Source organism: Cebus imitator, unplaced genomic scaffold (genome assembly GCF_001604975.1).
Source record: "Cebus imitator isolate Cc_AM_T3 unplaced genomic scaffold, Cebus_imitator-1.0 Scaffold42, whole genome shotgun sequence".
NCBI classification, from domain to species: Eukaryota; Metazoa; Chordata; class Mammalia; order Primates; family Cebidae; genus Cebus; species Cebus imitator.
This window is the reverse complement of record NW_016107357.1, coordinates 2,053,984-2,066,441: the sequence shown is the minus strand read 5'-3', so window position 1 is coordinate 2,066,441 and position 12,458 is coordinate 2,053,984. Positions and strand designations below refer to the sequence as shown.

Genomic DNA, 12,458 nt, shown 5'->3' with positions numbered 1-12,458 from the left:
CCCAGGCACACTTATACATATTGTGTCCCTACCTCTCTAGGTCTGGGCCATCTGTATCCAAGGCTTTGTTGCTGGTTCATGGTGGCATTCTTCCCACCCTGTCTCTCATGTCAGAGCATCTTTCCTGGTGGCCAAACTAACTCAGCCCACTGTTCAACTTCCTAAAAGGAACAGATTTATCTGCTTTGGCAAATGTAATGTTGGTCACCTTAACAAATTTATCAACCTGTGACGATCTGGTGATGTTAGCATGTTACTTCCAAATTTGTTACTTATATATTTTACACAAAATAGGGAGTTCAGTACACAGACATAATATGCAAGCAAGTTTCCTGCATTTTTCCACGTCAGCTCTTCCAAACAGTTGAGAAGTATCTGATGAATGGATCTTTCTCCCATGTGTTCTAATGCATCTCATGTGTATCTAATGTACCAATAGTTTTTAGAAAAGGAATGAAATTAGGTAGGTATTTAGAATCAAATGGTCCACAAAATACTTCACTTATTTATTTGATTGGTTGACTCAGTGGGCATTTAATAAGCACTTACTATGTGTCAAGTAAGTACTCTGCCAGAGCTTTCAGTATTAAAATATATATAGTGTTATAAATATGGTCAGGTCGGGCATGTAAATAAGAAATTACAGTTCAGCCTAAGTGCCATGCAATGGTATGCACAGAATGCTTGGAGGGCCCTTGGGGTTAATGGAAGATGGAAGGAGTGTAACACCTGGTGGGGCTGGTGGGGCTCTCAGGGACCCTAGAGTTGGTGTTATATAAACTGACCTTTAAAGGTACAGAGGCAGTTAATTAGCTTGAGAAAAGGGATCATTTCAAGGGACAGTGGAAGCTGGAGGCTAGCTAATACTGTCAGAATCTTAACAAGAGTGACTATAGAAAAGGTACTCCAGGGAAGTGGTGGGAAATTGGGGTGGCATGGAGACATTGATTTAAAAAAAAACGGGGGGTTGGGTGGAACAAACTTCTGAGAAAACAAATCCAGAGAGCCTGTTAGCAAATCTTGGCTATGCTTCTTAATACCTGCAGATAAACAGGATGAGACAAGGCTATATAAGCAGTAGTATTATCTCATTTTACAGATATAAAAACTGGAAATGGAGGGGGAAGGGTTTTCTAACTGTGAAGTATAAGTTATGCTCATCTTCATGAGCTAAATTATTTTTTATAGGAAAACTGAGGGATAAAGAAGATAAGTTCATTTTGGTTTATACAATCAAAAATGACTATTTTCTAAGTAGTCAGCTTCTGCAATAAAATCTCTTATTTGGGAAGCATATCATCTGTCTTGACTTTCTCTAGCCTAATAAAACCTGAATAACTGACAAACCTCTACTTCATTTTGCAACATCTAGATGCAGAATAAATACGCATACCATTCCCATTTAAAACGTTTTACCTTCCAAATGCAAACATTTTCAGTGTCTCCTGTAAAAATATGACCTTGAGTTTTTAATTGTTGACTTGAAGACTTAGGATATTTCATATCGGCAGCAATTGAAAGAATGCTATTCACGTTAACCACAAGAGGCTTAAAAGAATGAGCTAACTGCTGCATCCGCATTCTTGGAGCTGTCTGATAGCAAAAGAGGCTGTTCCACTGCTGGATGGCAGCAGGGGTCTGAGGGCTCTCTCACGGAGACTGTCAGAAAGGTGGGTCATGGGGCAGGGCTGGAGCTTCTGGACTCATCCACAACTTCTGACTTTGAGAATGAGGAACTCAGCGCCCACAGAGAATGAGATCAGCTGCTTTTAAGGATAGTCTGGTTGTCAGGCTCAATGAACACCCACATTAGACATCCCTGGACAGGCAAGGAAAAGGACATGTGGTTCCTATGTTGTCTCCGAAATACTGACTCCACAGGGACACTCGTAGACATATTTTCCCAAAGGCCTTCCAAGGGAAAGAAGACTGCTTGTTTTCCACAAGTTTGGTTAGTTTCAGGACACTATAACTTCCAAATAAAGTTACTTTCCCTCTGAATTTGAATTTGTTCTAAGACACTGGGTTTAATGTGCTCCTTAGATATAGAAAGTGTCTCCTTTAAGAGCACCACGCTTTTTTGTTCAGACATTTAAAGAAGAATACTTTAATGGATTATTTTATTGTCATGAAAGACCTCCAGGCTTTCAGAAATTATATCTTTGAACATAATTTGAGTGTCCTGGGTTCCATGCTTTCATATACTCATGAGTATCCATGATTCTTCAAATTTTGAGATACAGTATTCTGTGGCTGCAAAATGAAAGAAAAGCATAGCCTGTCTTTTTTGTTTTTGCTCTATACTACATCAAAAAACATAGTTTATAGAGCCTCCAAAATTTTATTAAACACCATTTTAATTAAAATGGTCAAATCAATTTGTGCCATAAGGACACAACAAAAATTTAGATGACCATAAATCATATCACTTATCTACGACATTACATTTAACCATAGACTTAAATCTAACTTAGGAGGTTGATCTTCAAAAATCCAATATAGAAAACATATACACTCATAACCTCACTGACTGAACACTCCCTAATGTTATAACCAAGTTTAATAATTTTATGAAGATAAAGTCTATCTTTGTGAAAGTGTCATCAAATTTACCCATCATTAATATTAGACTGTCATTAATGCAAAATGAAAAGTTTTCATCTTCAGGCAACTTCACAGAAAAAGGAAAGAAATTAAACCTCCTTGTCTTCTGTCTGACTTTGTACGTGCAGAATCCCTGCTCTGTTTTTGGTTATCCTAATTTGATTGACTCTGACTAACACATAGGATGATTCACACCTACCTTTTATTCCAGCAGCCTTTTGGCCACCTTTGTACTGAAAATCAGTCCTTGGAAAGTAGCCTGCCTCTGAAACCACCGGTATTTATGGAAACCTGACTTATGTCCACACCTTGGAGTTTACTTGCTCTAGGTCTCAACTCATTTGGCCTGAGATACCAACAGCCATTAGATTGACAGTTGCAGTTTACATATCTCAAGACTAATATTATTAATCTATAGACAGAATCACTAATCCCATCTGTATTACAAATAGCATTTAGTTGATTCATATTCAAATCCCTGACTAGTCACACAGATGAATTACATATCTCACCATTATAAAATTTTTTAACTGACTTATCAATAAAGTGACATCTCTTAATGGTTACATTAAAGATTAAATTAAACTAAGTTTTACACATGAGGTTAGAGTTAGGGTGAGGGCTAAAGGATATGTTTAATAATAGGAAATGTTATGCATATTAGATGTAAGATACACAAATTATAAAAGATATTTCATCTGAACTTACATACTTAATGCAAGTACTTTGTAGTTTTAATTGATTTCCTGTTAATTATTTGCCTATATTGTCTCAAATATATTGTCAGCTGCTAGAAGACAGAGACTGTACCCTACGCTTCTTGTTCTTTGCCCTGCACTTAACCAAGTATCTGCTCAGAGTGTGCACTCAGTATCTTGCATATGATGTGCTTTATATTTACAGTTTCTGATTATAACAAAAATAAGCTGGGAAAGCAGGTATTACTATTTTTTTAGAGACTCAGTGAGAGAAGTTAAGTGATTGCTTGGAGTCACATCGTGTGTGTGGTGAAGCCAGGATTCAAAAAAGGTCTGTATATATCTCCGGGACTGACAGACCCCATGTACCCCACTAGGCGCTCTTACCCCCTATAACTTGAATCACCAACTAGAAGGAGGCTGGAATACTGAGAAATTTTCTTAAATGATTCCAATTTTAAATACTGAATTTCCTTTTATTATGGATTCCTCAAGACTATGGATGCCGTTTAATACTTGTACATCTGGCTTATGAATAAAATGAATTAAAATCTTAAAAAGCCATCAATACTATTCCTGTCAATTAATCAGCATAACAGAGATGAAAACTTCTTAATAGCTATGTTAAAATGTTAAAAAGAAATCAGAAAACACTTGCTATGTATATTATTGGCACCTTTTATAAACACTATGTATAAACATGTTAAGGGAGATAGATTGGAAAGCAGTTAAAATCATAATTTACTCAAGTTGAGAATCTTGCTCTGCACACTAATGCAAAGATCAAATCAGTTTTCTTCATGTTGGATTTGGAGTTAACAACTGCAGTAGCATAAGGACATTCACATATGTAGGTTCGGAACTCCATCGCTAGACACCAGCACTTTTACTCTTTTCAAAACAGTCAAGCTTCTGTTTCTTTCGTTCTTAAAGCTTTGACACTTATTCTATCTTGAATCTCCATCTGCACAAACAGAATTTTTCTGTTTAGCCACGGTTAGGGATTCCTAGTGCCAAATCCAAAACTCTACAGCGGGTTTTTCTAAACAACAGCTGTGCACGATGCCATCTTTCAGCAATGGTTTGTGCACCATAAACATAATTATCTGCAGGTTATCAGATGTCCTCATGGAGCAGGGCTGCCCTGGAAGCGTATGCACTAGCTAATTGCTTCTGAATTCTCTGCTCACTGTTTCCTTTACCCATCTGGAGGATCTTGTGGGAGTACACAAACAAAGTCCCTGGCTTCCCAGCAAGACCATCCACACACTCTCTAGTTGGAGGTCACAAACTGGCCACCTGAGTGTGAATCTGGCTCCCAGATGGTTTTTGTTTAATGGGTACAGCATTTGAATTTTCTTGGCCCTCACTGAATACTATTGGTTCTATCCCCTAGATACTCAGGAAAATCAACTGAAAGCTTTTCATAAATATTTATGACTGATCTGGAATAGAATCTCAGCATTGGAATATTTTTCAGTGTTTCCAGATTTTTTTTAACATTTCAACCTTTATTTTAGATTCAGAGGGTACACATGTAGGTTTGTACCCTCTGAATCTAAAATAAAGGTTGGTTTATTTTAGATTCATGGTTATATTGCTTGATGCTGAGGTTTGAGATACAAATGATCCCATCACTCAGGAAGTGAGTATAGTGCCCAACAGCTAGTTCTTCTATGCTCACTCTCCTCCCATCCCCCTCTAGCAGTCCCCAGTGTTTATTGTTCCCATCTTTATGTCCATGAGTACCAAATATTAAACTCACACTTATAAGTGAGAGCATGCAGTATTTGGTTTCCTGTTCCTGAGATAATTTGCTTAGGATGATGGCCTCTAGCTGCATTCATGTTGCTGGAAAGGACATATTCATTTTTTATGGCTGCAAAGTATTGCATGGTGTGTATGTACTACATGTTTTTTATCCAGTCCCACAGATGGACACATAAGTTGATTTCACGTCTTTGCTATGGTCAATAGTGCTGTAATGAATGTACAAGTGCATGTTTGTTTTTTTTTTTTCCCACAGAATGCCTTATTTTCTTTGGATATATACCCAGTAAAGGCATTGCTGGATAAAATGGTATATCTGTTATTTGTTCTTTGAGAAATCTCCAAACTGCTTTCCACAGTGGATGAACTAATTTACATTCCCACTAATAGTATATAAGCATTCTCTTTTCTTCTTCAGGAGATTTTAATGCCAATCACTATTGAGAACCATTGCAGTCTATATTTAAAAATGGATATCATCATCAATAAGGGGTTCTGATATAAACAAGATAAAGCTGAAAAATCTAAGAATGAAGAAAGGTACAGAAGCCACCCTGCCCTAGACTAATGAAGGCTAAATAATTCTGCATGGGGCATCTGGAAAAAGTGAGAGAGAGAGAGAGACAGGGCATTGTTCAGAACCAGATACTCAGAGACAATGTCTTAAAGGTGAGGACAACAGAGTTAGACTTTCTCTGACGCTGACTTACAGTGGCAAGGCATACGTGGCCAGTTCTCTACAATGGAGACAGCACCCAGAGAGAAAGATTCCAGAACCAAGTGACATGGAGTGGGACATTTACTGAAGAATAGAAAATCAAAACTAGGGAAGCAGAGACAAGACAAGGACCCAGTGGTGAGAAAAAAGGCCAAAAAGGTAAGGAATCAGGTCGATGGAAGAAGTGACTCAGGACTGAGGTGTAAATGATGAGGGTTTGATCATGCTTTGTATGTGTTCTAGGAGTGGTTGTTGCCACTTAAAAATAGATACAATTTATGCAAAAAAATCTAGAATCAGAATCAAGGCAACAAATCTGCTGCAATGGCTTAGTGCAAGCAGCAACAAAGATGAACAGAACATCTATTTCTATCGAAGACCTTGGTCTTCCGAATAGCTGCTCTTGAGACTCGTGTCCTAGGTATCAGCAGTGGCAATTAATGGAGGCAACATGGAATAAGCAACAAGTTTTCCAGTAAGTGGACACTGTAGCCTCAGGAGTTAGATGCTGAGTCAGAAGGATGAAGTCACTCCACCGGAATCACCATACCCAAGTCTAGACCTCAGCAATACCATGAAGTTCTTTTGATGAAGAAAAGGGACATGATTTGTTGGTTGTTATTCCTGTTGTTACATGGTCATGTTAGTTATCTATTGCAGCATAATAAATAACCGCCAAAGCTTTGTACTTAAAATAAAAAACATTTATTATGTCACAGAATCTCTGAGGATCAGGGATCTAGGCATGGCTTAGCCAGGGCTTCTGGCTTGGGATATCTTATATGGTTGCACTAACAGGTTTTGGCCAAGGCTGAGGTCACCTAAAGACTTGACTGGGATAAAGGATCTGTTCTCAAGCTTATTGCTGGCAGAGGTCTCAGTGCCCACCATGAGGGTCTCTCCATAGGGTTACTTACAACATGGTAGCTGGCCTCCCCTAGAGAAAGAGACAGAGAGAGAAAGAAGCATAACTAAGACACATCTTTTATAACCTAACCTCTAAAGTTACCTACCATATTATGCCATAAAATGCCATCACCCTTGCCATATTATGTTTGTCACAGGGCAAACTTGGTACAATGTGGGAGGAGTGATATAAATACCAGGGTATAAATACCAGGAGGTAGAAGTCCATCTCAGAGACTGGCTACCACATGGTTATTGCTGTTATCTTTGTTTATAATTTATTTGTTGTCTCAAAAACATCTACATTGTAGAAATGAAGATACTGGGATTCTGAAAGACTTTGAACAAGGTCATGTTGCTGGTAAGTTGTTCTTAGTTGCTGGGGTATTCTTGGTCATGGTGGCTTGGAACTCACTGACTGTTCATAAATCTTCTTTTATTACTCAGTGGAAGTTCTACAAAACTGCAGTAGAATAAGAAAGACATGGACTGGAAGGTTTTCTTAATCTGCTTGAGCCTGGCTAGCATACCTGGCTTGAGCCCACCTTCTTATAAGAAAGTTTTCTTGGGCCATAAGGAAGCAGCTTGATTGAATCTATTGTCCATGCCATAAATCAAAACTATTCTGTGTCTCTATTGATTCTCAGAATAAGGCCAACAGGATTAAAACCTCATTCCATCTTCTATCTGAATGAAGTAGGATTTAATGCTGTTTAAGCTCTGAGGCTAAAATATGCATGTGATTAGAATTATAAAGACATAATTATAGGATGACAAAATTTAGGAGCAGAAATGTATTTAGAAAATTGATGAGAGATGGAGAGAAGAAAATGACAAGAAAATGAGATATAAAATATAAGAAAAGGCGTGTGTAAGGGGAAGAAAGATGCAGCCAATTGCTTCAAGTGACACATGGTGTAGACCATCTCACTCTTGGAGTGAAGCCTCGGTTTATTCCTGCCAGTCTTCTGTATTTGACCCTTATTTTATGACACATTCTTTACAAATAACCTCTTTGATTCCATTTTTTTTTTATTAAATGAGAAATAGCATTAAAAATTTTAAATGCCCTCAGCCATTTTAATCCCTTCTCATGGGAATTTGTATGCATCCTGCCTCCGGCTACTTCATGCAAATATAGGAAATTCTGTGTTTCTTATTTTGATATTCTGTATCAGACAATAATTTTTCCTTTTTTTCTACAAATGGTAATGTATTGTTCATATAATTCTACATGTTAACTTTTCTAATCGATAACATTTCTTGGAGATCTTTATATTGGTACAACACAAGAGGTTTCTTGTTCTTTTTAAACAGATGAATAGTATACCATTTTAGTCATTTGAAATCTTCTGCTATGTAACCACTGACCCAAGGTATGACCTTATACACATTAAATTTTACAGGCAAGTGTGAGTATAAGCATAGGATAAATTGTTAGAAGCAGAATTGTGGGTCAAGCGGTAGGTGCATTTATAGTCTTGGAAGATTTTGCTAGATTGTTTTCTTAGAGTTGGCACTAGTTTCTGTGTCTATCAGCGCTGTGTGAAAGTGTCTAGCCATTCACAATCTTGCCAGTACAGTATGTATGCAAATATTTGAGTTCTTTTCATGCTGATAAGTAAAAATGGTATCTCAATTTCTATGTAGTGTTTATTTTTATATACTGCCATTTTTTCACTGAGTTGTTGATCTTTTTCTTGCTGATTTGTTGGAACATTTAACATGTTAGAAAAAATTAGGCCAGGCACGGTGGCTCACACCTGTAATTCCAGCACTTTGGGAGGCCAAGGCGAGTGGATCACTTGGGGTCAGGAGTTCAAGACCATCCTGGCCAGTATGGTGAAACCCCATATCTACTAAAAATACAAAAATTAGCTGGGAGTGATGGTGTGCACCTGTAATTAGCTACTTGGGAGGGTGAGGCATGAGAATCACTTGAACCCGGAAGGTAGAGGTTGCAGTGAGTTGAGATTGCTCCACTGCACTGCAGCCGGGTAACAAAGCAAAACTCTGTCTCAAAGTAATAATAATAATAATAATCATCATCATCATCATCAGTAAAAAATTAGCCCTTTTCCTATGAAATGAGTTTCAGTTTTTTTCCCCTCATTCATATGTCTTCTGACTAATGGCTTCTAAGGTGTGTGGCTCTCTTAGTCAGCTCTGGCTGCTAAAACAAAATATCATAAACTAGTTGACTTGTAAAGAACAGAAATTTATTTCTCACTGTTCTGGAGGCTGGGAAGTCCAAAATCAATGCCCCAGCAGATTCAGTGTCTGGTGAGGATCTGCTTCTTGGTTCACTGATGGTCATTATCTCCCTGGGTCCTCACATAGCAGTAGAGGCAAGGGAGCTTCTAGTTTCTCTTTTATAAGGGCACTAATCTCATTCATTAGGACTTTGCCCTCATGACCTGATCACCTCCCAAAGCCCCACCTCCAAATACCATCACAATGGAGATTAAGTGTCAACATATGAACAGGGTGGGAGGGCATTCCCCTATAGCATGGTGTGCTACTTCTATCTATAGCAATCGCACACCATTTATTAACCATTTGCCAATTGTCTTTCTTGCAACTACATAGAATCAAGAAAGCTAAATCTTCAAATCAAACCCACAAAAAGCAAACTCTTGCTCAAAGTACAAGATTCTCTAAAAATAAAAAAAATGATGGAAATGTTTTAAAACCCAAAACCTATTTTAAATAAACGGTCACTTTTCTTGTTTTGCCTGTTGGTGATCCATGTACAGATGCCTTCTTTAATCCATTTTTGTCTGATCACTTGCCAGCAAGGAAGAAAATAATAAAGTAAGGTAAGCAAGAAAGCAAGAAAGCAAGAAAGGAAGGAAGGAAGGAAGGAAGAAAGGAGGGAGGGAGGGAGGGAGGGAGGGAGGGGGAGGGGGGGAGGGAAGGAAGAAAGAAAAGAAAAAGAGGAAGGAAAGAAGAAGGAGAAAGAGAGAAAGAAAGAAAGGGAAAAGCAAGCAATCATACCTTCCACTCTAAAGGTGTGGTGTGAACAAATGAATCAGTCAGATTTGGGGGTAAGAGAATGCCAGGGTTTATGGCCAAGGCTCTCCTCACCTAGGCAACAGTTGGTAGGCAGCATTTGTGGCAGTGGCTAAAGCTGTTCCAGGGCTTGGCTGGGAGAGTATCTGCTGAATAACTAGGCCAGTCCTAGAGCCAAGATCCACAGCTCAGCTGCTGTTGCTGCTGCTGAAGAAGGCTCAGAGACCGTTTTTGCTGAGTCAAATCTCTCTTTGGGGATTTAGAAAACAAATGAGGCTCACAAAAGTAGAAATTCTTCTGGGTAGTTTTTTTTGGGGGAAACAATGTGGTTGATCTTTTTGCTATTTTGTTTTCATATAATTCAGTTAAAGGTAGAGACCTATCTTCATGATAAACACAAAACTAACTCACCCTGGAAGCAACTTCCCTAGTTTTAGGCAAAAACAGTGGGACTAGAGAAATGAAAAATGGAGAGAAAAAAATAGTAAGGAAGAACAAATACATATAGACATATATTTCAAAATGAAAGACAGATGCACACAGTTTTCAATGCCAGCTAGTCTGTGTGTATAAATAGGAAGAGCTCAAGGTAAACTACCAAGAAAATGACTCATCTGGGCAAGAATAAGGGAAGAGATCAAGTGTTCCTGAATTATTAGTAACTTGAAATTACACTCTTATTCAGAGACGCTTCAAAGCAGCCTTCTCCACGCATTGACCTCTGGTGAATGCATGACCCAGCGATGACTTTAGGTAACTAGAGCCAGGATATTACAGGGAATGTTTAATATGTCTAGCCCTCATATATTTATTTTTTTAAGATATAGAAAATACCTTAACTGTTTCATAAAGTGCTTTAACTTTATGAATATGTATATTTGAAATAGGAACTACAGATATTTGAAAAAGAAATTATCATTACCTTAACAAACATTCATTGAGTACCTACTATGTGTTAGGCACCAGACTAGGCTGTTGGCAGGAATGCAAACGGTATGAGTAGTGGTTAGTCTCTTTCAGATATTCCTAGTCTAAGAAAGCATATTTAAGGCACAAACATGGAAAAAGAGGAAGAGGAAGGGCAGAAGGAGAAGGAAGAGAAACAAGAGGGGATATTGAAGTTCTGTTGCTTACCCCCAGAGATGATACTACACTTTAACTAATGCAATTCAAACGTCAGTGTACTTGAGGCTGGAGCCAAAGTCAAGGCATAGTACAGAGACGCCATCAGAGGCACTGGATCAACCTTGCTCGTAGGTGTATAAATACCATCTGTTTACAATACATCCCATTTAAGAAAAGTTCATTATTTTCTTCTCCTAGTCTTTCACTCTTGTTAATGAGATGAACACAAAATCATGATGACTTTGCAACCTAAAAATTTGACTTCTATGTTAATATATGTGTCTATCTCTGGATAGCTTTTTTCTGAATATGTCACTGGTGGCCAGACATTTTGTACTAAGCATTAGCTGGCACCTCAGGGTTTCGGCTTACTTGAATTAAATGTTACCTTGGGCCTTTGTTGCCCATAGATTCTGTTTTCATGTAGTTTCTGATCCCTCCTCTCTTCCATTTATTGCCTTTGACCTATGACTCTCTTGGTTTCTCCATGACTCTACCACCTGCTGACTTCTGCTCCTACCAAACTTCTCAAGAAGGACTGGCCCAGCCATTTACTTTATATTATAGAAGAGATACTTCAGGACATATGGGGGCCACTGGCCAAAATATATATTGCTGCCTTTGTGTCACGTGCATCCTTGGCCCAATCATCTGACTACCCGTGATCAAGGCAGTAAACTCATGGGGCAACAAGAGTATCAGCATACGTAGAAGGAGCCACCAGTGGCAGTTTCTGAAAACAAATCTATGATCATGAGAGATTTCACACATCACAGGTTCCTTCTTGGTATTTTTGCTAAGAAACAGCTTACTTGGCCGGGCGCGATGGCTCACACCTATAATCGCAGCACTCTGGGAGGCCAAGGCGGGCGGATCACAAGGTCAAGAGATCGAGACCATCCTGGCCAACATGGTGAAACCCCGTCTCTACTAAAAATACAGAAAAATTAGCTGGGTGTGGTGGTGTGCGCCTGTGGTCCCAGCTACTTGGGAGGCTGAGGCAGGAGAATTGCTTGAACTCGGGAGGCAGAGGTTGCAGTGGCTGCATAGTCTCTACTTTAATTATAGACCTTTCTATGTAATGTCACTTACTTGAAATAAAGTGTTGTTTTGATCAAATTCTAGAATGACAGCTTTAAAAAGGGACCATGGAGTTCAGTCCTTTCATTTTTATAAATGAGTCATTGGACACTTAGAAGGACTAGGTGAACGTATCTAGTTTGCATCTGGGAGTAGAACTATAATCTGTAAATTCCCTTGACGATGCCTTTTCTACTGCACACTCTCCATGTGAATGCTCTCCAACTAACTTATCAGTTACAATAAGGGTAGTGCATTTAATATCACGAGGACATGCTGCCATTGCAGACATTTTACAAAACAATTTCATCTCCAGTGCCCATCCGTTCATGAATGGATAAGTAAAATGTGGTATTACAATGGATATCTTTCGTTGATTTAAAAAAAGGAATGGAGTGTTGATACATGCAGCAACATAGATGAGCCTCAAAATCAATACACTAATTGAAAGAAGCCAGACACTTAAAAAACTATACAGTGTATGATTCCAGTTCTGTGAACTGGAAAATGAGAGACAGAAGGTAAGAAGGTAGATTAGGGGTTGC

General features: G+C 38.5%; 1 long non-coding RNA gene across 1 annotated transcript in view; it reads left to right on the top strand.

The window, feature by feature from the left end:
- LOC108302659 overlaps positions 1-8,335 on the top strand; it is a 68,830-nt gene extending 60,495 nt beyond the window's left edge. Inside the window, exon 4 of the long non-coding RNA XR_001824443.2 lies at positions 5,491-8,335. This is a non-coding gene — a long non-coding RNA (uncharacterized LOC108302659). The remainder of the gene's footprint in view (positions 1-5,490) is intronic.
- Positions 8,336-12,458: the final 4,123 nt, after the last annotated feature.